This window comes from Rhinoraja longicauda, chromosome 10 (genome assembly GCF_053455715.1).
Source record: "Rhinoraja longicauda isolate Sanriku21f chromosome 10, sRhiLon1.1, whole genome shotgun sequence".
Lineage (NCBI taxonomy): Eukaryota > Metazoa > Chordata > Chondrichthyes > Rajiformes > Arhynchobatidae > Rhinoraja > Rhinoraja longicauda.
In genome coordinates this window covers 20,052,384-20,078,310 of record NC_135962.1, presented here as the reverse complement: position 1 = coordinate 20,078,310, position 25,927 = coordinate 20,052,384, and the positions used below count along the sequence as shown (strand labels likewise).

Sequence of the window (25,927 nt, the reverse complement as noted above, 5' to 3'; positions counted from 1 at the left end):
CCGTCCACTCACACAACCTGTCCAAGTCACCCTGCAACCTCGTAGCATCGTCCTCAGTTCATACTACCACCCAGCTTTGTGTCATCTGCAAATTTGTTAATGGTACTTTTAATCCCTTCATCCAAGTCAGTATATTGTAAATAGCTGCGGTCCCAGCACCGAGCCTTGCGGTACCCCACTAGTCACTGCCTGCCATTCTGAAAGGGACCCATTTATCCCCACTCTTTGCTTTCTGTCTGCCAACCAATTTTCTATCCATGTCAGTACCCCACCCCCAATACCATGTGCTCTAATTTTGCCCACTAATCTCCTATGTGGGACCTTGTCGAAGGCTTTCTGAAAGTCGAGGTACACCACATCCACCGGCTCTCCCCTGTCAATTTTCCTAGTTACATCCTCAAAAAATTCCAGAAGATTAGTCAAGCATGATTTCCCCTTCGTAAATCCATGCTGACTCGGAACGATCCTGTTACTGCTATCCAAATGCTCCGCAATTTCGTCTTTTATAAATTGACTCCAGCATCTTCCCCACCACTGATGTCAGATTAACTGGTCTATAATTTCCCGTTTTCTCTCTCCATCCTTTCTTAAAAAGTGGGATAACATTAACTACCTTCCAATCCACAGGAACTGATCCTGAATCTATAAAACATTGGACATTAGAACAACAGGGAAAGGATATCAAGATGAGCATTAGAACCATCTCTGGGCCTTTAATTATATTAGAAACATAGAAAATAGAAACATAGAAAATAGGTGCAGGAGTAGGCCATTCGGCCCTTCGAGCCTGCACCGCCATTCAATATGATCATGGCTGATCATCCAGCTCAGTAGCCTGTACCTGCCTTCTCTCCATACCCCCTGATCCCTTTAGCAAAAAGGGCCACATCTAACTCCCTCTTAAATATAGCCAATGAACTGGCCTCAACTACCTTCTGTGGCAGAGAATTCCAGACTCACCACTCTCTGTGTGAAGAAATGTTTCCTCATCTCGGTCCTAAAAGACTTCCCCCTTATCCTTAAGCTGTGACCCCTGGTTCTGGACTCCCCCAACATCGGGAACAATCTTCCCGCATCTAGCCTCTCCAACCCCTTAAGAATTTTATATGTTTCTATAAGATCCCCCCTCAGTCTTCTAAATTCCAGCGAGTACAAGCCCAGTCTTTCCTCATATGACATATTGCTATCAAATAAATCTTAGGAGTTTCAACCTCATTGTAACAACTTCAACAGCCACAGTAAATCTTAGCACTTTTCCAGTTACAGATATCTACCTGAAAATCTCCAATGTTAGTGACACACAGTAAGCAAAATAAGCTGCCCCTGCCTTTGACTGCACTCATTTATATCAATAAAGTAGCCAAAAAAAGTTTTGGAATAATTCAGTGGGTCAGGTAGCATCTCTGGAAAACATGGACAGGCAATGTTTTGGTTTAGGATCTTTCTTCACACTCACTGTAGCTGTTGATTGAAAGTCAGAAGAGAGGTGGGGGTGGGACAAAGCCAGGTAAGTGGGTAGTCTACGTCAGAAAATGGTCAAATAGCAGGAGCAACAGGAATCAGTGGGCCATAACCAAAATATCAACTATTCATGTTCCCCAGAGATGCTGCCTGACCCACTGAGTTCAGCATTTTGTGTCGTTTTTTTCAGCATCTGTAGTTTCTTGTGCCTGTAATGTACCCAAGTTTGTTGCAACAGGACATAAATAGGTTGAACAAATAGAATAAAAATTGACAAATTGACGACTGTGTTCCTGCATTCGACACCAACACCATTGTCAAGTTTGCAGACGACGCTTGTTGATTATAAAATGACAATAACTTCTCAACAAATTAAACCATCAACAAATGCAGGAAGCAAGATCCAGGCACACTCAGTTACTGGCAAATGTATTCCAGCCACACAACTGTGTCAGGTAATGAATATTTTCAACAAGAAAGAATCTCTGACATTCATTAAGAATTACCAGTGACAATTCCTGCACCGTCATTAATGTCCTTGGGTGGGGGTCGGGGGTAGTGGGGGGGGGGGGGGAGAAGTATGGATAGGGTGAAGGTTGCTTAAAAAAAAACAGGAAAATTATCACTGATCAGAAAGTCAACTGGACCAAGCACAGAAGTATGGTAACAAGATGAACAGGTCAGAGATTGGTAATGCTGCAGCAATGACATCTTCCCAACATTTCCACAGAACAAGTCAGGACAGTTGGTTATCATTATGCTTCTTCCAGCACACTTCAACAACACTGACGTTGTTCGATGCCATCCATCAAGCTGCTCTCCATGTTAATGGAGCTGAAAACTACTTACAAATAAAGTGGTTATTTCCCATAGATCTCCTGTCTAACTTCTAGTTTAATACCTATGGATGACATTTTCATTGGACTTCAAAGGGAAATGTATGTACAGTGCATTCAGAAACCCCTTTACTTTTTCCACATTTTGTTACATTACTGCCTTATTATAAAATGGATTACATTTTAAAAAAAATCATCAATCTACACACAATACCCCAGAATGAAGAAGCAAAAACAGGTGTTTAGAAATTTTTGCAAAGTAATTAAACAGAAATAACCAAAACATCTCATTTACATAAGTATTCAGACCATTTGCTACGACACTCAAAATTGAGCTTACGTTCATCCAGTTTGCATTAATTATCCTTGAGGTGTTTCTACAACTTGATTGGATTCCACCAGTGGTAAATTAAATTGATTGGACATGATTTGGAAAGGCACACATCTGTCTATATAAGGCCCCACAGTTGACAGTGCATGTCAGAGCAAAAACCAAGCCATGAAGACGAAGGAATCAGGCCTTTATGGTAGTGGCCAGATGGACGCCACTCCTCAGTAAAAGGCACATGACAGCCCGCTTGGAGGTTGCCAAAAAGCACCTAAAGGACCATGAGAATCAAGATTCTCTGATCTGATGAAACCAAGATTGAACTTTTTGGCCTGAATGCCAAGCAGCACCGCTCATCACCTGGCCAATACCATACCTACGGTGGTGGCAGCATCATGCTGTGGGGATGTTTTTCAGCAGCAGGAACTGGGAGACTAGTCAGGATCGAGGGAAAGATGAACGGAGCAAAGTGCAGAGATATCCTTGATGAAAACCTGCTCCAGAGCGTTTGGACCTCAGACTGGGGCAGATAATCACCCTCCAACAGGACAACGACCCTAAGTACACAGCCAAGACAACGCAGGAGTGGCTTGGAGACAAGTCTGTGAATGTCCTTGAGTGGCCCAGCCAGAGCCCAGACTTGAACCCGATTGAACATCTCTGGAGGGACCTGAAAATAGCTGTGCATCGACACTCCCCATTCAACCTGCCAGAGCTTGAGAGGATCTGCAGAGAAGAATGGGAGAAATTACCCAAATACAGGTGTGCCAAGTTTGTAGCGTCATACCCAAGAAGACTTGAGGCTGTAATCGCTGCCAAAGGTGCCTCAACACAAAGTATTGAGTAAAGGGTCTAAATACTTATGTAAATGTGATATTTCAGTTATTTCTTTTTAATCACTTTGCAAAAGTTTCTAAACACCATTTTTCACTTTTTTTTATTGTGTGTAGATTGACGATTAAAAAAAAGAATTTAATCCATTTAAAAATAAGGCTGTAATGTAACAAAATGTGGAAAAAGTGAAGGGGTCTGAATATTTTCTGAATGCACTATATAAATGCAAATCAGTGCACAATGATAGAAGTACACCAATGGAATTTTGTACTACCTTTTAAGCAATTAAATCGGATTGACAAAGCCACTGAAGGCAAGTTTAATAGTGCCTATACTATGGGCCGAATGAGACATCAATGTCCACTGTCTCTGATTGCCACACTTCACTTTCTTCAACAGCTCCCCACTATCGCCTTCTTTTGATGTCACTGTGTGGGGGTCCTCTCGCAATGCAACCTTCACTACAGTTAAGATTGCAAATTTCCACGAGAAAGTGGTATTCAAATAAAACCCAATTGTGACAGCCTGCCAGGTCACAGACTCAAAACTCACTGGGAATTTAAAATTCAATTAAAGTAATGCTGAGCATGAAACTTTGATCACCATGATTGTTAAAGTCATGAGCATAGATTCTTCCCCAGTTGACAGGAGGCTTCTGATGCACTGCTTTATTGGTTTGGATATTTTGGAACCCAAAGTTACATTTATTTCATAATGCATCTGTGTACTTTACAGATAAGTTCACATAGTTAATTTTTCTTTCACTCCTCCAGTCACTGCGTGGTTTTGTTGTTTAAACAAATTAAATGATTGGAATGATAGACACAAAAAGCTGGAGTAACTCAGCGGGACAGGCAGCATCTCTGGAGAGAAGGAACGGGTGATGTTTTGGGTCGAGACCCTTCTTCAGACTGGTTAGGGACAAGGGAAACAAGAGATATAGTCGGTGATGTGGAGGGATAAAGAACAATGAATGAAATTATTGGAATGTTTGGAATTCCTGATGGTACAAGGTTATTTGGGAGTTAACAACTTTTTACATTCAGCATAAATCATTCATAATTCATTTTAGAAGTAATTTGCAATACAGTGGATACATTGGATGCTTAATCGCGCCCTGATACCCAAAAACTAGTTAAAGGTACAGAGCTTAAATTCTCTTTTCCAAAAAATCCTTGTTTAGATGTACAATTCAATGAATCTGATACATTTGAGATGGCACCAGAATAATGTATAAAAATACCATGAGCATAATGAAAAGCCTTATATCATGTATATTCTCCTACCCCATACATAATTGCAGATAAATGTGAGGTTATCCACTCTGGCGGCAAAAACAAGGAGGCAGATTATTATCTCAATGGTGTCAGGTTAGGTAAGGGAGAAGTGCAGCGAGACCTGGGTGTCCTTGTACACCAGTCACTGAAAGTTGGCGTGCAGTTACAGCAGGCAGTGAAGCAAGCTAATGGAATGTTGGCCTTCATAACGATAGGATTTCAGTATAGGAGTAAAGAGGTTCTTCTGCAGTTGAATAGGGCCCTAGGAAAACCACGTCTGGAGTATTGTGTACAGTTTTGGTCTCCTATTTGAGGAAGGACATCCTTGTAATTGAGGCAGTGCAGCATAGGTTCACGAGATTGATCCCTGGGATGGCGGGACTGTCATTTGAGGAAACATTGAAAAGACTACGCTTGTAGTCACTGGAGTTTAGAAGGATGAGAGGGGATCTTATAGAGACATATAAAATTATAAAAGGACTGGACAAGCTAGATGCAGAAAAAATGTTCCCAATGTTGGGGAGTCCAGAACCAGGGGCCACAGTTTAGAATAAAAGGGAGGCCATTTAAAACTGAGGCGAGAAGGAACTTTTTCACCCAGAGAGTTGTGAATTTGTGGAATTCTCTGCCACAGAGGGCAGTGGAGGCCAAATCACTGGATGGATTTAAGAGCGTGTTAGATAGAGTTCTAGGGGCTAGTGGAATCAAGGGATATGGGGAGAAGGCAGGCACGGGTTACTGATTGTGGATGATCAGCCATGATCACAATGAATGGCGGTGCTGGCTCGAAGGGCCAAATGGCCTCCTCCTGCACCTATTTTCTATGTTTCTATGAAACTCGATCACTGCAAATGATCCAATAAGCCATTCAATTGTCAAAATTCAGGTTCCATTAAAGATGGGTAACATGCACCTGTCAGCATCACTCTTAACCTGCAGACAAATTTTTAAAGTAAAATTAAATGAAGAAATACTTATATGCTCGAAACAGACGTTTTGACCATCCATGGTTTTAGAAAAGGTGATTTTAAGCTACAGCTGACATGCCTTATAAGATGTTAATTGGTTACTGTGAAAAATAAAAAATCACAGAATTGGCACTATTTACAGTAAGATCCATTTCCAAAACAATGCATCCTCACGTACAATGCCTGATTTCTATCCAAAGGGGGCAAATCTTTTGTACCTAACCAGCTTATGCGATTACTGTAAGCTCTCACCATATTTCAGTTTGCAGGAAGCTCCAATTATCTTTCACAAATAATATTAAAATACATCTTCATGATTTGGTAATAAAAAGGAAATGGTGTCAGCACAGAGCAGCTCATCAGTCCATAATTTAAAGTTCTATTTAACACTATGAATGTCAATCGCATTACCAAAATTCAGATAGCATTGTCTTACTAAGCCCGCTTTATGATATTTAACAAAATCAAGTAATTAAAATGGAGATGTTATTCGCTTTTCGGTTTCAGCTCGAAACCTATTTTTAAAATTGTGCTCCCCATTTGAAGACCAACCTGCTGAAGTTGAATGCCAAAACACAAGACTGCAGAAATAAATACCATTTTGAAATCAACAATTTATTCTGAACATAAGGACAAACTGTCTAAAATACTTGGACCAAACTCAGAAATATTTTTGAAATGCACAATCAAGATTCTGATATGAAGTGCATTTCTAACATTTGGTTATTTTATAAATTTGGACCCACAACTGTCAGAATGGTTTTAGTGTCACAAACGCCAATCATAAATATCACACTGCCCCCCCCCCCCCCAACCCTAATTTGAAAGAAACAACAGTACATCAGAATGCCTAACAAGAACATCCTGAGCTTGTGTCCTCACTTTCTTCCATAACTTGTAATGCAGAGGGTATTAGAAAATTGATTCACCATATTTTAAATGATTCCTCTGTTCCTAGTTGCTCCCTCCCTCTTCATTATAAGCCCAAACTATTTTTCCCACAAGCTGCTATGATATGCCAATTCTTTATGTCTTTCAATTTAAGCAAATCTTACTTTTAAATCTAGTGGAAGTTGGTGGACATGTGGAAGATAATTTGTTCCTGGCCTACAGGGGAATGAGACAATGGAAATTGGACGGATGAAATTAGTCTGTTGGTAACCAGAATGGACTCCATGGGAAAAATTACAACCTTTTGTATAAACATACTGATAAGGTTTTTGTTTTAAAAATAAATTTAAAAGAAAATTATGTACACTTTAGCTAAAATGTGAACGAGTTGTGCGGAAAGGTCTGCTGTATAGTTCTATGAATGTTCATCTAAGCATACACATCCACTGGCTAATCGAAGAACATACGAATTAGAAGAGGACACTGCCCCATGAGCCTACTCCCTGATTTAATCAGACCACAGAGAGTCTAATTTCAACTTTGCATTCCAATCTACCAGCAGCAATCCTTCACCTCTTTCATCAAGAATCTATCCAACTCTGAATTTAAGTATTCAAACACTCTGCTTCCACTCCATTTTGGAGGAGGGAAATTCTGAAGACTGAAGCCTTAGAAAAACAAAATTGTGTCCAGCTCTATCTTAACTGGAATTCACTGCCAATTCTCTGAATGCATTCAAGATAGAGCTCTTAAGGATAGCGGAGTCAGGGGGTATGGGGAGAAGGCGGGAACGGGGTACTGATTGAGAATGATCAGCCATGATCACATTGAATGGTGGTGCTGGCTCGAAGGGCCGAATGGCCTACTCCTGCACCCATTGTCAATTGTCTATAACTGGGAAACCCCTAATTTTTGAATAATAGCCCTTAGTTTGGAATCCTTTCACAAGATAATGAATAGTACAATGTGTACATCCTCTTTTGATTCATCCCGTCAGGTTTACTCAGAAATTTTATATGTATTATACAGTCTCGGTTCACACTTTAAACTCCAGGTTTAAACTCCTGGCTTATACGCCAGGTTTGTTTAATCTTTCCTTAATAGGCAACCTGCCCATTGCTGTTACGGGTCTGGAAGCCCTTCACCAAATTACTTCCAAGACAATATGGATTTCATAATCCTTGAACAAGGAGATCAAAACTGAACATTGAACATGGAGAGATGGAATGGGTGACGCTTTAGGTTGAGACCCGAAACGTCACCCATTCCTTCGCTCCAGAGATGCTGCCTGTCCCACTGAGTTACTCCAGCTTTTTGTGTCTATCTTCGGTTTAAACCAGCATCTGCCGTTCCTTCCTACATTTTGTACTATTCAATATCTTTTTCAATTAAAAAAAGACCTTTGAATGCATTAATCTTCCTCAAATTTGGCTGCTGATAAAAATTTGTCTTCAGTTCCTCTATGCCTTGTGAAGCCATTCAAGCAATGATCCTAACCCACACATTCACTGTCAGCACAAACCATAATCAAACAAAATCGAGTTATTGCTCTGACGCTTTTCTTCAATCTTTCTCATGCCCTGCTGTATCTCACCGCCATCAATAAAAAGATGAATGACAATAACCTTATTATCTCAGGTTAATGTCAACAAATTGAAACTAACTCTTTCCAGCAATGCTATTGTTTGCATCGAGTATTTCTAGCACTATTTCATGGTACTAATTTTGATCCAACCTGGTCAACTAATTACATAGCATGCACAAAATCCAAAGGCAGCAGTTAGTTAGTTGTTCTACTGATAAGATAAAACTATAATGGAATTAAACAGCTTTTCCATTTTGTTAATATTAGTTTACTCTAACCCCAATATCACTCAGCTGGATGAGACGACACTAGGCTAGTTCAAGTCTTATCGATCCATTTGAAGTCAGAAAAAACTCCAAAACTTTACGCCATGATACCCCAAAGATCATTCTTGGCCCTGTCCTACGTCATCTACATGCTGTCTCTCAACATAATCTAAAAGTTTAATGCCAATTTCACTTGTATGCTGATCACCCTCAACTCTACAGCATCCTTACACATCTTTAACACTCCGCTATTTTCAAACTGTCATACATGAACAGAAATGCCCGCCCCCCCAATCAAATAATAAGGCTGAAGTTATTGCTGTAGTCCTGACTGCAAATAGCAATACCCTCCTTCGCATTGATAACCATCATAAATTAAACCAATTTAATGCTTCTCTTATATATCCATGACAAAACTATTGACTTTCATTTATTAACATCACCTAATTCTCCTAGCTAAGATTTATCTGCAACCAAAACTCTCATCTATGCTTCTGGAATAGCTAAGGCTTGACCTCTCAATGCAATCTAGGCCAAGCTTGCAATTTCAACTCTGCAAACTGGAGGTCATTCAAAACTCTGTTTCCATGTTCAGACAGATTGAGTCCACTTTACAAGCTAACATGCAAATGTTCTTGGTTAAGTAGTCATTTTTTTCCATTTTAAAATTCTTCAACATTTTCAAATTCATCTCTCTTTGGTCTCACTGCCTGCATATCTGCATTGCTCCAATTCAGGACTCTACATTATTTCCAAACTCCTGCCAACTTGCCCTCAGTTGCCTAACCTTGGCTCTATTCCCCCCTCCCCCGAAACACTGCCCTTATATTTCTCTATCTTCTGTAAGATGTTGCTGAAAATGCACCACTTTGACCAATATTGTATATAATTCCCCATATCCTCTGTAATTGGACAAAGTCTTATCAATAGGGTCCTGAATTGCATGGTAGGGAGTTTGCTACAAGAAACGTGCTGTATAAATAGCAGGTAATGGTTAATGCACAAATATTGAAATATAGAAACTCAAAGATTTCACACTTCACAAAAGGCACAGTATACAAAATATTTGCTTTCATAAATGCAAATTACTTTAAATAGATCTGATTTTTTGCAAATTTCCACATGACCAACAATCAACTGGATAGCCTGCAAACAAGGCCAGAGTGACACTAACATCAGGGTCTGGAATGCCATGCACAGCTGATAATTGGATGCACTGCTAATGAAGTTACAGTAAACCATGAAGTAGCTTGATGCACTCAAAGAGCGAATCACAATTGTACAACGATATAAGTGGCTCTCTTTTTTTAAATATACAAAACAGGTTTGTTTTTTTAAATTGGATTTTATAATCTAGACGAATCCAACTAATTCCATTCATCCACCCAATTTTCCTCTGACCTAATTCCAACCCGCTGCTCCGTTCCACTCCCACAGCCCACTGGTCTGTTTTCAAATGATCATCACTGATCCTTTGGAGTATACCCTTCTTGTGGGCCCCCTTAGAAATCCATGATTTTTCCCATTCCCCAACGAACCCTATTCTGAACTCCGGACACAACTTTACTATTTAATCCGGAAACAACTTTACTATTTTCCTTTATGTCCCACATAAAAAGAAGGGCCTTACTCAGACCTCAGGCACAAGTGAATTTAAGTAGCAGGCTTAGGACCAAAGCATTTGGTGACGTTTTACACAAAAATGGATGAACACATCTGAGCACCAAAGAATTCCAAGGTCCAATAATTTCTGCCGGTTCAGGTATCTATTGCTAAAAGACTATATATATATTTAAAATAGATACAGGCTTTTTAGGAAATATGTCTTCATGTAGACATTTAGAACTCCATTCCAAAAACAGTAAATGCCATCACAATCCATAAAATTGTCAAAATATTTTATTGCTGTTCTTAGCAAATTACAATGTAATAATGGAATGCTTCAAATTCACAGAACATTTTTATAGCGATTAAATTGGCTGAAATTGTAAAACTCAAAAAAGAACCACAGCTTTTAAACTACATTTAAAAGCAATAAGATTTCATTCATTGGATCTCCTCCCAGCCATAGAATAGTGATCATGTTGTCACTTCAACGCTTAGGTAGATATAAGCTTGATTTACTGTGTTCCCCACAACATGAGAAAACAAGGAAAACTTGGATTATAGTTAACTTAGCTGCAGCATGATTACAGCACCAGATGGCATTACCTACAGCAAACCAATCAATATATCATGCTTTGCTTTTGTAATAGTATCTTTAATTCCTTCAAGAGTGTAAAGAATTGTAAAAACACTTATATTTGGAAAAATCTCGGCTCTACCGGCTGCTGATTGGTGGCACTCGGGTCTATTGTGATGAAGTGCTTCGAGAGATTGGTTATGATGCCAATCAACTCCTGCTTCTGCATTGACCTGGACCAACTTCAATTCACCTCCCACCACAACAACTAGACAGCGGATGAATTTTTGTTGGCTCTCCACTCAGTGCTGAACCACTTGGACAATAGGAACACAAATCTCATGTTGTTGTTCATTGACCACAGTTCAGTGTTCAACATTATCATTCCTGACAATCTCATTGTCAAACTCAGGGAACTGAGCCTCTGCTCCTCCCCATGCAACTGGATCCACAACTTCCTCAAAATTAAATAAAATTCTGGAGGAGCTCAACAGGTCAGACTGCATTTGTGGAGACAATATCAGTATTTTGCACAAGATTCCTGCATCTCATTTTCATGTGTTTCCTGAACTTCCTCATCAGCAGACCTCTTTCAGCATGGATTAGCAGCAAAACCTCGTCCTCCTCAGCACAGTCCTCAATCCCCTGTTCTACTCTCTCTATAGACCCACGAATGTGTAGCCAGTTGTAACTCAATTTTAAACTTACCACCTTCATTGGACAAATTACAGACTACAGGAGGGATTATCTGGGAGTATTTGGTTACGTATATGAATATGCAAGGTGATGGAGGGTATGGATTATGCACAGGTAGATAAGAGATGGTCTTTGCATTATGTTTAGCACAGACATCGTGGGCCAAAGGGCCTGTTCTTGTGTCGTACTGTTCTATGTTCTAAGACAAATAAACACTCGACTCTCAAAGTTCCATCAGGAAATTTTCTGATAAACCTCAAATATAATAAAAATAGTACCTTAGATTCTTGTGAAATTGCAATTTGCCCTTTATTCCCAATACAAATATAACAATGACACAATACTATGGTATTTTATAATCAACTTCATTATGGATTTTTGGCATAAACAGAATGATTGTTAGGAATAGCAACGCACAAAATATAAAAATAAGTGAAAGGTTAAATAATTAAGACAAGTGATTAGCTGCTATCTTAGTTCTGAGATACTCAACAGATATATTGAATATCTTGGCAACAATCCAGGTTTTGATGGATTAAATAGGGGAATTCTGAGAGCTGCGTATAATTAAACCAAAATACAAAAGGATGCTCGGTCTGAAACAAAGATAAAAGGGAAAGTCGTTTTGTTTAGTTTAGAGATAATGCACGGAAAAAGGCCCTTCAGCCCACGCCGACCAGTGATTCCCGCACATTAACACACACGAGGGACAATTTACAATTTTACCAAGCAGAGCCAATTAAAACTGACAAACCTGCACGACTTTGGAGTATGGGAGGAAACTGGAGATCCAGGAGAAAACCTACACAGGTCACGGCAGAACGTATGAACTCTGTACGGACAGCACCCGTAGTCAGGATCGAACTCGGGTCTCTGGCTCGGTAAGGCAGCAACTCTACCTCTGCACCATCGTGTCACCCTAGAGTACTGAAAATACTCAGCAGTACTCAACACAACTTATGGTAGAGGTTATTGACCTGAGACATAAACTCGTTTTTTTCCCCATTCCTGATTAAGGAACATTTAAGGTCATAAGTGAGCACATGATTACCCCTCAAGAGTAAGCTTGAGACATTACTTGCAGTTTCTATTTAGGTAACAATACATTTCACAAAAGGACACAAAGTCCTGTTGTAACCTTACAGGGTCAGGCAGCATCTCTGGAGAACATACATAGTTGACGTTTCCGGTCAAGACCCTTCTTCAGACTGAGTGTCACGGAGGGTGGGGGGTAACTTGAGGTATAAAAAGGCTCAGAACAAATCTGCACCGACATCAATGGACAAGGGAAGGTAGAGCCCACAATGGTCAATTGTTGGCTGTGGACAAAGTGATAACATAGGGATATATGGATATGAACAGTGGAATAAGCAGGACAACTAGGGTGGGGGAGAGGCGGAGATAGAGGGAATGCAGGAATTACTTAAAATTAGAGAAACTAACATTCATTGCGTTGTAAGTTGCCCAAGTGAAATATGAAATGATGTTCCTCCAATTTGTTCATAGCCTCACTCTGACAGTGGAGGAAGCCATTGGTTTGTTACCCATTGTTATCCCTTCCTCACAGCCATCGTTTCACTCCGCCACAAGTTTAAAACCTTGCTGTTGCTTTTGGCCGCAACTTTGGATTTCATAAATTTTTAAATCATTTCATAATAACCTTTAAATTATCTGGTGCACACAACCACTTGCATTGAACAGATACTCTCATCCCATGATGTTATGAGTTTCACAACTAACATTTAGAAAAATGAGTATAACTGCATAAACATTAATTTTTACCAGTGGCAGCAGATCTGGTCTGAGTTTCTCATATGAAAAGCTGTTGGACAACTTACTTTTAAATATATTTTTGTATATTGGGATAAGGGCTATGTTGGCAAGGTCAGGTGCACTGCTTAAACCCGAAAACCTCGAGAAGAAAGTGGTATGTCTTCTTGATAGACCACTTGAGAGGCTTCAAGAATCATTCAAGTACTTTCAGATTGGAGTTGCACGTGGACTGCATCAGAATGAAATGAGAATAAATCATTTTCACTGGAGAATATGAACCATGCGCCATATGATAATTTATAAGGGGATAAATCTTATTTTCCTTCTGCTTCTGACAAATGATGCTCACACTGTATTATAATGGAATTTCAGTTTGTGATACAGTGTCATAAGAGCTACAGGGCTAAAATTCAAGACAACCATAAAGGCTGTCAATAAAAGTACTGCAGAGTACATTTGTGTTCTTTCCCCTCAAATTTTAAGTCTTTTACGGAAGTGTCAATACACATTTACAGCACCATAATTTCAATAATGCAATTTTGCCCTGAACATTCCCAAAACACTTCACATAAAATCAGCAGAATATTGTGTTGTCCAAGAACAATGGCTGTATTAACAATATAGTGTACTCCATTCCTTTACAATATTGTCACTGGCAGCCATTCATATAATGCAAGTGTTATTTTTGCCAGAACTGCCCGAAAAGGTGGTTCTGCTCTCTTGGAACATGAAAGTAAAACTCAAACAATAAACATGTGGAGATTGCGCAAGCTCAACTATTTTTGTGCCGCAATTCACAATGTAAGTGGAGATGTTTTTAATTGACCAGCAGCTCTGGCAAGTTACGTAAAGTGGACTTCAGTAAAACCATCATGTACTCATAATTGTGCATTTTTAATTTTTAATTTATACTCCATTGTAGGTTGAATGGTAGAGGCAAGGACAAATCTAGCTGTATGCCATCTGCAGGAGCTAGACACAAAATGTTGGAATAACTTAATGTGTCAGGCAGCATTTCTGGAGAAAAGGAATAGTCGACGTTTCGGATTGCGACCCTTTTTGAGACGCTGAACAGTTGCAACAATAAATACTCTATCACATCCGGTTTTCCCAATGTGGTCTACTGAACATCAACGAGACCACGCATAAGCTCGGCGACCTTTTTGCCGAACATTTGCACTCGATCCATAAAGGTCCACTGGATCTCCCCAGTTGCCAACTATTTTAACCCCCCTTCCTGTTCGCATACTGAGCCCTCTGTCCATTGCCAGAGTGAGGACACATGCAAAGTGGAGCATCACATACGCTGTTTGGGCACCTGATGACCCAAATGGTATGAACATTGAATTCTCCAATTTTAGGTAAACTCCAATAACCCCCCCCCCTTTCCCACCTGACTCGCATCTATTTCTCTCCTCCCCCTCCTCCTACATTCCTTCCTCTGGCTTCACAATTCATAACTCTTCAATCTGTTCTAATCTCCTGCCTTTGTTCCCATCATCTACCTATCAATCTCCCCCTATTACCTGACGTGCTTTACCTTGCCTCTCTCTCTTCCAGCTTTCTTTCTCCCCTTCTCCTTAAATCAGTCTGATGAAGGGTCCTGACCCAAAACGTCAATAATCCATGTTCTCCAGAGATGCTGCGTAACCCACTGAGTTGCTACAGCACTCTGTCTTTTAATTTCAATTTAAAACTGAATGTTAAAGCGCAATTAGTGGTTAAGTTTAAAGGGGCAAGTGATTCATCTTAAACAATGGAACAAAAACCAAACTTATTTCTCACTTTGTGCCAATTAATTTCTTTCAATATGGTACGACAGTGAGCAACAATGAATAAGCAATGCACAGAAAATTGGCCAGATAAACAGAGCGAAAACCCAGACAACAGTTTAAAACAAGAAAATGGTTTTGCTTGAATGTTGTAAACTTGGAAATACCACATTCACGTTAACTAAACCTGACATCGGAATGCCAACAAAGAAAAGGAGTTTCTGTAATAGAAATGCTGTCATTATGGAATGTAAACTATGGAAACCTCCTTCTCTACCAAGACATTAATTGCAAAGAGCAACTATAGTGCACAAAACATTATTTGAATCCACATTGGATTTTTTTTTGCTATAATTCAGCTAAATACAACAACTGCAATTTTACGTCAACATTTATGGTACAAACAACAGTATTAGCAAATAACTATTTGTTTTTGTTTAAAGACAAATCAAATACCATAAATGCACTTAAACTGTTATGTTAATATACATCAACAGAATTTCTCCAAAATAATGAATGCATGTTGTACTATTAACATAAAAAATCTACAATGATTAAATGCAGCAAAGATCTATGCAGCACGCGACAAATCTGTACACTTATGGCAATGAGCTAATTACTTTTTTTAAATGGGAAAGGTTCAAAAAGTTCTGTATATCTACAAAATGTTGCAAATGAATCTTACCACAAATTTAGAATTTTACAATAATGAATTTAAGACTAAATCACTAACAATGAGAATCAAACAAATTGATGACCTCAATGCATATAATATCAGTATCAATGCATAACATCAGTGAGTAGGATACCAATTCCACAATATAACAAACAGCTGGTAGACACAAAACGTTGGAGTAACTCAGCAGGTCAGGCAGCATCTCGGGAGAGAAGGAATGGGTGACGTTTCGTGTCGAAACCCTTCTTTCAGACTGAAGTCAGGGGAGGGGGTGGGACAAAGATAGAATGTAGTCGGAGACAGGAAGATTAGTGGGAGAACTGGGAAGGGGAGGGGATAGAGAGGGAAAGCAGAGACTATCTGAAGTTAGAGAAGTCAATGTACATACCGCTGGGGTGTAAACTACCCAAGCGAAATATGAGGTGCTGTTTCTCCAATTTGCGCTGGGCCTCACTCTGACAATGGAGGAGGCCCAGGATAGAAAGGTCAGATTGGGAATGGGAGGGGGAGTTCAAGTGCTGAGCCACCGGGAGATCATGTAGGTTAAGGCGGATGGTGGCGAAAATGTTGGAGGATTATATTTTAATTATACAACATATAATCCTCCAACATTTTCGCCACCTCCAACAGGATCCCACTACTGGCCACATCTTCCCAACTCCACCCCTTTCTGCTTTCCGCAGAGACCTCTGAAACTCCCTGGTCAACTCGTCCCTTCCCACCCAAACCACACCCTCCCCAGGTACTTTCCCCTGTAACCGCAGGAGATGCAACACCTTTCCCTTTACCTCCCCCCTCAACTCCATCCAAGTCAAGTCAAGTCAAGTCAAGTCAATTTTATTTGTATAGCACATTTAAAAACAACCCACGTTGATCAAAGTGCTGTACATCTGATTAGGAAAAAAATGAAACATACAGTAGCACGCAAACATAACAGCACATACAAAACAGTTCACAGCGCCTCCTCAATGAGCCTCAAACGCTAGGGACCATCCATCCAGGACCCAAGTCTTTCCAGGTGAGGCAGAGGTTCACCTGCACCTCCTCCAACCTCATCTACCGTATCCGCTGTTCCAGGTGTCAACTTCTCTACATCGGCGAGACCAAGCGCAGGCTCGGCGATCATTCCGTTGAACACCTCCGCTCAGTCCGCCTTAACCTACCTGATCTCCCAGTGGCTCAGCACTTCAACTCCCCCTCCCATTCCCAATCTGACCTTCCTATCCTGGGCCTCCTCCATTGTCAGAGTGAGGCCCAGCACAAATTGGAGGAACAGCACCCCATATTTCGCTTGGGTAGTTTACACCCCAGCGGTATGAACATTGACTTCTCTAACTTCAGATAGTCCCTGCTTTCCCTCTCTATCCCCTCCCCCTTCCCAGTTCTCCCACTAATCTTCCTGTCTCCGACTACATTCTATCTTTGTCCCGCACCCTCCCCTGACTTCAGTCTGAAGAAGGGTCTCAACCCGTTCCTTCTCTCCTGAGATGCTGCCTGACCCGCTGAGTTACTCCAGCATTTTGTGTCTACCTTCGATTTAAACCAGCATCTGCAGTTTGTTTCATATAACAAACAGATATATGTATTTCGCTGCAAGGTAATGAAGTAAATTCAATAGTTCATTCAAAAGTGGTACATCCCAAGCCCATTTAAAATTCAGCATGCCAATCAATTAAATTACCATTCTCTGCCAAAGCTCCAGATCCACACGTTCTTAAGCTAGAAGCTTTCATTTAAACTTGAGATCGACAGTCAATCTTGCTCGCAATAGCACTTTCGACCAAGTTCAAGATTAGTGGATTCAACCTCTACCCAAGAGACTTCAGTAAGTAGCTAAAGGAGATACTTCAGTACATGAGTGTGCATGTGTCACACACTAAATTCTATATTTTGGATGCTTTGTTAATAAACCAAGGCTCTGGCATTTGAACAATAACTAATGGTAAAACAATTTTTCTCTATACATGGTACTTGGGGTGTCTTGAGAATGTGAAAGATACATTATAAATCCAAACTGTCCTGTTCAGTTTAAAGAGTTAGTCACTGAAAGAACAAGATTATGAAACTTGTACATAGGTGCAAAACCGGTTTAGTGAAATTCCCTCCAATTTGTAAACAGTGTTACCTCAAGAGATTAAATTTACTCTGTAATCCCTCCAGTGATATTCAGATTAAAATTCCTCCATTAAAAAAGCTACTTGTCACCCAGACACATCTGGGCACCAAATGAGTCAGATAGACACAAAAAGCTGGAGTAACTCAGCGGGACAGGCAGCATCTCTGGAGAGAAGGAACGGGTGAAGTTCCGGGTCGAGACCCTTCTTCAGTCTGAAACATCATCTATTCCTTCTCTCCAGAGATGCTTTTTGTGTCTATCTTCGGATTAAACCAGCATCTGCAGTTCCTTCATACACCAAATGAGTCAATTAGTTTCAGGCTTTCACATCACCAGCATTACAAATGTATCAAGGAAAATTCACTTTACGCAAACATTATGTGTCTATGATACAGGAGAATCTTCTGATGTCATCCTCGTTGATTCTTGTGAACTCAAGCACATAGGTATTTGACAACAATATGATGGTAAATTTCTTTCAGCAGTTCTCAACCACTGAATAATATCACGTCATTTTCTTTCTCAGAAGAATAAACCACTTGGATGAAGGAATTAAAAGTACCATTAGCAAATTTGCAGATGATACAAAGCTGGGTGATAATGTGAACTGTGAGGAAGATGCTATGAGGTTGCAGGGTGACTTGGACAGGTTGTGTGAGTGGGCGGATGCATGGCAGATGCAGTTTAATGTGGATAAGTATGAGGTTATCCACTTTCATGGTAAGAATAAGAAGGCACATTATTATCTGAATGGTGTCAAGTTAGGAAAAGGGGACGTACAATGAGATCTGGGTGTCCTAGTGCATCAGTCACTAAAAGTAAGCATGCAGGTACAGCAGGCAGTGAAGAAAGCCAATGGAATGTTGGCCTTCATAACAAGAGGAGTTGAGTATAGGAGCAAAGAGGTCCTTCTGCAGTTGTACAGGGCCCTAGTGAGACCGCACCTGGAGTACTGTGTGCAGTTTTGGTCTCCAAATTTGAGGAAGGATATTCTTGCTATTGAGGGCGTGCAGCTTAGGTTTACTAGGTTAATTCCCGGAATGTCGGGACTGTCATATGTTGAAAGACTGGAGCGACTAGGCTTGTATACACTGGAATTTAGAAGGATGAGAGGGGATCTTATCGAAACATATAAGATTATTAAGGGGTTGGACACGTTAGAGGTAGGAAACATGTTCCCAATGTTGAGGAGTCCAGAACCAGGGGCCACAGTTTAAGAATAAGGGGTAGGCCATTTAGAACAGAGATGAGGAAAATCTTTTTCAGTCAGAGAGTTGTAAATCTGTGGAATTCTCTGCCTCAGAAGGCAGTGGAGGCCAGTTCTCTGAATGCATTCAAGAGAAAGCTAGATAGAGCTCTTAAGGATAGTGGAGTCAGGGGGTATGGGGAGAAGGCAGGAACGGGGTACTGATTGAGAATGATCAGCCATGATCACATTGCATGGTGGTGCTGGCTCGAAGGGCCGAAGGGTCGAATGGCCTACTTCTGCACCTATTGTCTATCGTCTAAATCCCACTGACGTTCAGAGATAGGGATGTGAAAGGAAATAAATCACATTGTAGTCATGATATGAACATATTGCAAATAAATTGGGGGGTTTTCCCAAAACAAAATGCCAAGGATGAAAATTCTAGAATCTGAGGCCCAAGCCTGGAAATCAAATGTTGTCATGCATTGAAAAATAAACCTCCTAGACCTGATCAGATGTATCCAAGGGCAATGTGGGAAGCAGAGAGGAAAGTGGCTGAGATATATGAATCATCGATAGGACATGGGCGCTCTGCTGAAAGACTGGAGGGTGGCTAATGTTGTGCCTCTATACAAGAAAGGCGGCAAAGAAAAACTTGGGAACTGTAGACCAGTAGGTCTAACATCTGTGGTAGGAAAGTTAGGGATAATATATACAGACATTTTGGAAGACAGATTGATTAGAGATAGTCAGTATGGTTTTGCACATTGGAGATCGTGTCTCATGAATTTGATTGTTTTTTTTTTTTGAAATAGCAACCAGAAAGGTTGACAATGGCAGGGCCGCAGACACAGTCCATATGAATCAGCAATGCCTTTGATAAGATTCTGCATCGTAGGCTATAGGGAAGGTTAGATTGCATGGGAACCAGGGAGACCTAGCTAATTGGATACAGAATTGGCTTCATGGTTAGAAGCAGAGGGCAAAGGTGGAAGGTTGTTTTTCAGTCTGAAAGCCTCTGACTATTGGTGTGCCTCAGAGATCAGTGCAGGGCCCATTGCTGTCTGACCTATATTAACAATTTGGATGAGCATGTATAAGGCCTAATTAATAAGTTGGCAAAGAGGGTGGGATCAGACAGTGAAGATGTTTATCAACTAGTACAGTGTGATCATAATCAGCTGGGCGAGTGGATCGCGGAATGGCTAATAGTTTAAATCAGGCAAGTATGAGGTATTGCATTTTGGAAAGTCAAACCAAGGCAGGACCTTCACAGTGAATGGCAGAGTCAAGGGAAGTATTGTAGAGCAAAGGGGTCTAGGAGTACAAGAACATAATTCCCTGAAAATAGTGTCACCAATAGATAGGGAGGTGAAGAAGGTCTTCAAGACCACTATGTTACAATGAAACAAGATGCTGGTGAAGCCGTTAGAAGTATTAGAACATAGAACAGTACAGGACAAGAACATGCCCTTCGACTCACAATGTCCACACCGAACATAATGTCAAGGTAAGCTAATCTCCTCTGCCTGCTCGTGATTCATACATTCCCTCCATTCCCTGCATATCCAAGGCCTAACTAGAAGCCTTTTAAATGCTATTATTGTTTCTGCTTGCACCACCACCCCTGGCAGCACATTTCAGGCACCTACCATTCTGTGCACAAGTCGTGCCCCACACATCTTTAAATTTTGTCGATCTTACCTTAGAGCTGTGCTCTCTAGTCTTTGATATTTTCACCCTGGGAAAAAGGTTCTGACTGTTTATGCTAACAATGCCTCTTGTAATTTCATTTACTTCTATCTGGTCTTCCCTCAGCCTCTGACACTCAGGTGAAAACAATCCAAGTCTGCTCAACCTTTCTCTGCAGCTATCACCCTCCAATCCAAGCATCACTCTGGCAAACTTCTTCACCAAAATTCCACATCCTTCCTGTAATGGGGCAATCAGAACTACACGTGTCCTTTACCACTCTATCTATTTGTGTTGCGACTTTCAGGGAGCTATGAACTTGGACCCCAAGGTATCTTTGTACATCAATGCTGTTAAGGGTCTTACTGTTGATTATATATTTTTCCCTTACACTCATAGTGTGTTCAGTTTTGGCCACCCTTTTATGGTAAAGATCCCATTAAGTTTGGAAAGAGTGCAGCAGAGAAGATTTCCAAGAATGTCGCCACAACTTGAAGGCCTGAGCTATAGGGAAAGGTTGAGCAGGTTAGAACTTTATTCCTTTGAGCGCAGAAGGTTGAGAGGTGATCTTGTAGAGATGTAAAAGTATGATTGGAATAGTTTCTTCCCCAAGATAGAGGAGTCAAGAAATGCAGGGCATAGGTTTAGGACGAGAGGGGAAAGATTTAAAAGGAACCCGAGGAGCAATATTTTCCACACAGGGGAATTACCTGTGAGTGTATGGAATTACCTGCCAGAGGTGGTAGTTGAGGCAGGTATAATAACAACATTTAAAAAACATCTGGACAGGTACATGGATAGAAAAGGTTTAGAGGGATATGGGCCAAACGCAGGTAAATGGAAGTAGCTTAGAGGGGATATCTTGGTCAGCTTGGAAGAGTTGAGCTGAAGGGCTGGTTTCCCTGCTTCTATGACAACAATGATTCAATAAAGTATGAGTCAATACTTTCAGCAGTCTGCATGGGTCTCTCTCAAAGTTTTCCTGTCACTCGGAAGGTGATAATCTTTAGAGGTTCTGGACATCAATGTAAATGCCACAACAATATCAACAAAATGATTATAGTACAATTAGCTCATCAAGCTGCAGCACATGATCCAACAATCCAAGTATTCCAATCGCCTAATTATGGAATTTTAGTAAATACTTTTCCTTGAGCAACTCATGACCATCATATATCTGTTTACAATTAGCTACAAATACTCTTACTGTATCTACAAATAAAAAAGTATATACTCTTAACAAAAAAGGGTCTCGACCCGAAACGTCACCCATTCCTTCTCTCCAGAGATGCTGCCTGACCCGCTGAGTTACTCCAGCATTTTGTGTCTACCTTCGATTTAAACCTGCATCTGCAGTTTTTTTTCCAATAAAAGTATATTGTTAGGTATTGCTCCTTGCAATTAAGTAATTAGGAATTTCAGACATTTACTACAGAGAACAGGACATTTAATCTGATACTGAATTTTAATCGGGAATTTTATGTACGTTTTCACAGTATGGATTATTTTTATTATGACAAAGGAGGTCATTTGATCCATCAGGGCTGTGCAGATCCCAGGAGAGTCATCCCATTAGTCCTATTACCCCTCTCCTGCAACCTACTCTATCGCCCATATGCCACCAGCTCCCTTCTGATTTTGTTTTGCCATTAATCTAAAACAAAGTGCAAATTAAGCTACCCACTCATTTGTGACCAGATGAAACCCATGGGGTCATGAAGGGAATGTGAAAACTCTGCACAGACAGCACCCAAAGTCAAAATTGAGCTTGTTTTCTTAAGTCATATAATAAGCTCTAAAAATGTTCCAGAACAAAAATACAATAAAACTCATTGAGAATATTAATTGTATTTTAGACAAGACACCAACCTCAGAGCAATTTACACATTTAGGAAAATTATTACAGGAATGAATGCAGGAAAAATGACAATGTGCTACATGAAAACACTTCTCCTGATTTAATCCATCCTAATAGGAATCCGAGGGGTAACTTTTTCACAAAGGTGGGTGTATGAAACAAGCTGCCAGAGGAGGTAGTTGAGGCTGAGACTATCCCATCGTTTAAGAAACAGTTAGACAGGTACATGGATAGGACAGGTTTGGAGGGATTTGGACCAAGCGCAGGCAAGTGGGACTAGTGTAGCTGGAACATTGTTGGCCGGTGTGGGCAAGTTGGGCCGAAGGGCCTATTTCCACACTGTATTCACGCTATGACTCTAACCCATTAAGATTTTGAACAAATGCCACTATCAAATTTCCGTGTGACTTCCTCAGCTCAAAGGGGAACCACCACAATTTCTCCATCATCATCGTGTAACAGAAGTCCTTCATTCCAAGTCGACTCCTTCAGTATTTCCAAGAACACAGAATTGAGCGCAATGTTTCACCTTCAACCCAAAGTGTACTTTAGAAACATTTCACAAAATGCCCTTTCTTTCACACCTTAATTCTCCCTCCTTTAAGAAAGTTAATGATCCCATATCCTATCTCTAAAAGCCCTTTTCAATTGTCATATCTTTCAATGATTTGTGAATAGACAACTGTTCCTGCACCACTGTTAAATTTGTACAGATTAGTATATATTGGTGCCTCCCCCCCCCCCCCCCAAAAAAAATCACAAAATGTGTTAATTTACATTTCTCTACTTTAATGTCCACCTGCTACCATTTGTCCGTTTTATCAGTCAAAAGGCTCAAGCATGATGTATCCATCCCATTGAGAGTTATATATAGCTGTTAGGGCTCAAGGGATATGGGGAGAAAACAGGAACAGTGTACTTATTTTGGATGATCAGCCATGATCATATTGAATGGCGGTGCTGGCTTGAAGGGCCGCATGGCCCACTCCTGCACCTATTTTCTATGTCTCGTTGATTTTTGATTTTGAGTTTTGTGCCATTTATAATCTTTCCACTTACATGATGTATACTCTGAAGACTTGGACTTGAGTACAACAAAAAAATGGTCCTAATGGAGTCTCCTAATGGAGACTTCTGGGGAATATGACAGTGCTTCCAAATACTTAAAAATGGAAGAGGAAAGCTGATCTGCTTGTAAAGGGTATGGGCAAAGCCAAGCTATTGAAAGGTTCAGCATATCAGCCCATTGTTGCCCTGTAGTTTGCCATATTTATTCCTCTTTGCTTTTCTAAATATATAACATTTGCAACCCACCAGTCCTCTGGTACTTCTCTATTTCCAAGAAGGATTAGAAGAATGTAGCCAGAATCTCTACATCTGCCATTCTCATTTCCTTCATTTATATCCTGAGCCAGATGACTTTTCCAATTTGAGGGTTGCCAGCTTTTCCAGCAAATTCTCATTTATTTTATCCTTTCCAATATACCCACTACGTCCTATATTACTAGCATAACTCCCTTCTCCTTTGAAGCCACGTGCAATTAGAACTTCAGTCATGCCAGTTGTATTCACAAGATGATTTTTTTCCCCATATTTTAAAATCACCTTCCACTATTTCTGCATTTGTAATCAATGACTCCGTAGTTATATTTACTCTTTGCTACGATTTTCCTCTTCCAAATATTATCTGCAATTTCTGTATCCAATTTTAGCCTTTGTAGTGTTTTAAACTTCACAACTGTCATAGGCTTTATTTTCTCGCGTCTCCTTTTAATCTCTACATCTTAAACCATCCACAAAGCTTTAGGCCCGGCTGCTTGACTGTAGTCTTAACCCTTTCCCCACCACACCACAGGTACTCGAGAGACAAAACATTTCATCTTTGAATTCATCCTCTCCCTCCTCCTCCTTCCCCCTCCCCCATCACCATCACCATCCCCGTCCTTAGACGAATTTCTAAAATCGGAGCACATTAACAGAATTCGAGGAGTTTTTATTTTCCATTCACCGTCAGAATTATAATTTTATTGTTAATTATTATGCGAACCCTAACCATCACAATATTCAGAAGCAAATTTCAACCAGATTGTGACTGTCAAGACAAAAAGGCAGAATCTCAATGATCCAGTGTATTCAGACATCTGATTGTGAGTCGACACACAAAGCAACAATAGAACTGAAGATCGAGGTGGTCTTTTGAAAGAAATGTGTGCTTTCCTCGCCCCCAAAATGCCCCCAATTCAACCTCTGGCAAGTTTCTTAAAAGTTGGATGAACTCAACAAACCCCCCGCAACTAATTTGTACAGAGCGAAAGTCTATCCGTCCTTATCAGGAGGAAAGCGCAGGAAAGTAATTTAAATAGGACTCGGCGATGATAAAGAGATAGAAACACAACACGCCCAAAGTTCCAGCGCCCGACACCTTTTCCTGGGATTAACAAAAGGAGGACACCGCCTCTGTCCAAGTCGTTTCCTGGTATTTTTCGGGCTACTGTCCGGTGCTTTACACCCGGCTTTCCACAACACTTCCTCCCGACTCCGGCCGCTCGCACCCACGGACTAGGCCCGAGCGCCGGCACAAACTCGCAAAGCCGCCGCCGAACCACGGATCCCAACTACGGAGCCTCGCCAACCTGTTGATGGAGGACGGACGTCGTGCGGAGTTCAGGCTCGAACCACCGAGCACCTGAGCCCTACCGCCGGGCGGGCCGGCTGGCTGTCGGGCTGTTGTCCGGGCAGCGAGCTGACCTGGGCAGCCGGTGGGTCGCTGCCACCCCGTGGAGTCCCGGAGTCTCCAAGGACGGCGGCCGCCTGCAAGGAACCGACTGGCTGCTCGTGGACGCGCGCGTCCCGTCCCGTCCCTCCGTCCGCTCGCTCCCGTGCGCGCGCCCCGTCCACCCGTGCGCGCGTCCCGTCCCTCCGTCCGCTCGCTCGCTCCCGCGCGCCCAACCGCCCGGCATTCTGTGGACGTCCATTGGAGCAGCGAACGGCCGTCGTCAAGCCAACGCCCACCCCGGGCTCGGGCTCGGGCGCGCGGGGGCAAAAGTGAAGCTGAGCCATGTCAGGAATGCCTTGTGTTTGCAGAGGAGCGAGCAGGCGGGGAGGGCAGGGCAGGGCAGGGGAGGCAACAGGAACGTGGGAATCACAGCGCTTCATTGCTCAAGCAGTGAAAGCAGATCTGGCAGAACGACAGGGCGAACTTTTTGCTTCCATTCCTCCCGTTTTGAACTGCTCCGTGTGACTTTGAAAAACATTGAGAGTGTGTTTCACATTTGCAGTAATCTGCATCACCTAAATTACGTTGACAATGTTGAACCAAAGATCTGAACCAAAATATTATCGCACAACTTCGACTTCCTCTCTGTTCGTTCAAATGACAATAGACAATAGGTGCAGGAGGAGGCCATTCGGCCCTTCGAGCCAGCACCGCCATTCAATGTGATCATGGCTGATCATTCTCAATCAGTACCCCGTTCCTGCCTTCTCCCCATACCCCCTGACTCCGCTATCCTTAAGAGCTCTATCTA

At 41.3% G+C, this 25,927-nt stretch overlaps 1 protein-coding gene across 1 annotated transcript in view; it reads right to left on the bottom strand.

Moving 5' to 3' along the window:
* Positions 1 to 25,246, bottom strand: part of LOC144597251 (protein PALS1-like) — a 75,933-nt gene extending 50,687 nt beyond the window's left edge. The window contains exon 1 of the mRNA XM_078406344.1: positions 25,034 to 25,246. The gene's annotated coding sequence lies outside the window, so the exon portion shown is untranslated. The remainder of the gene's footprint in view (positions 1 to 25,033) is intronic.
* Positions 25,247 to 25,927: the final 681 nt, after the last annotated feature.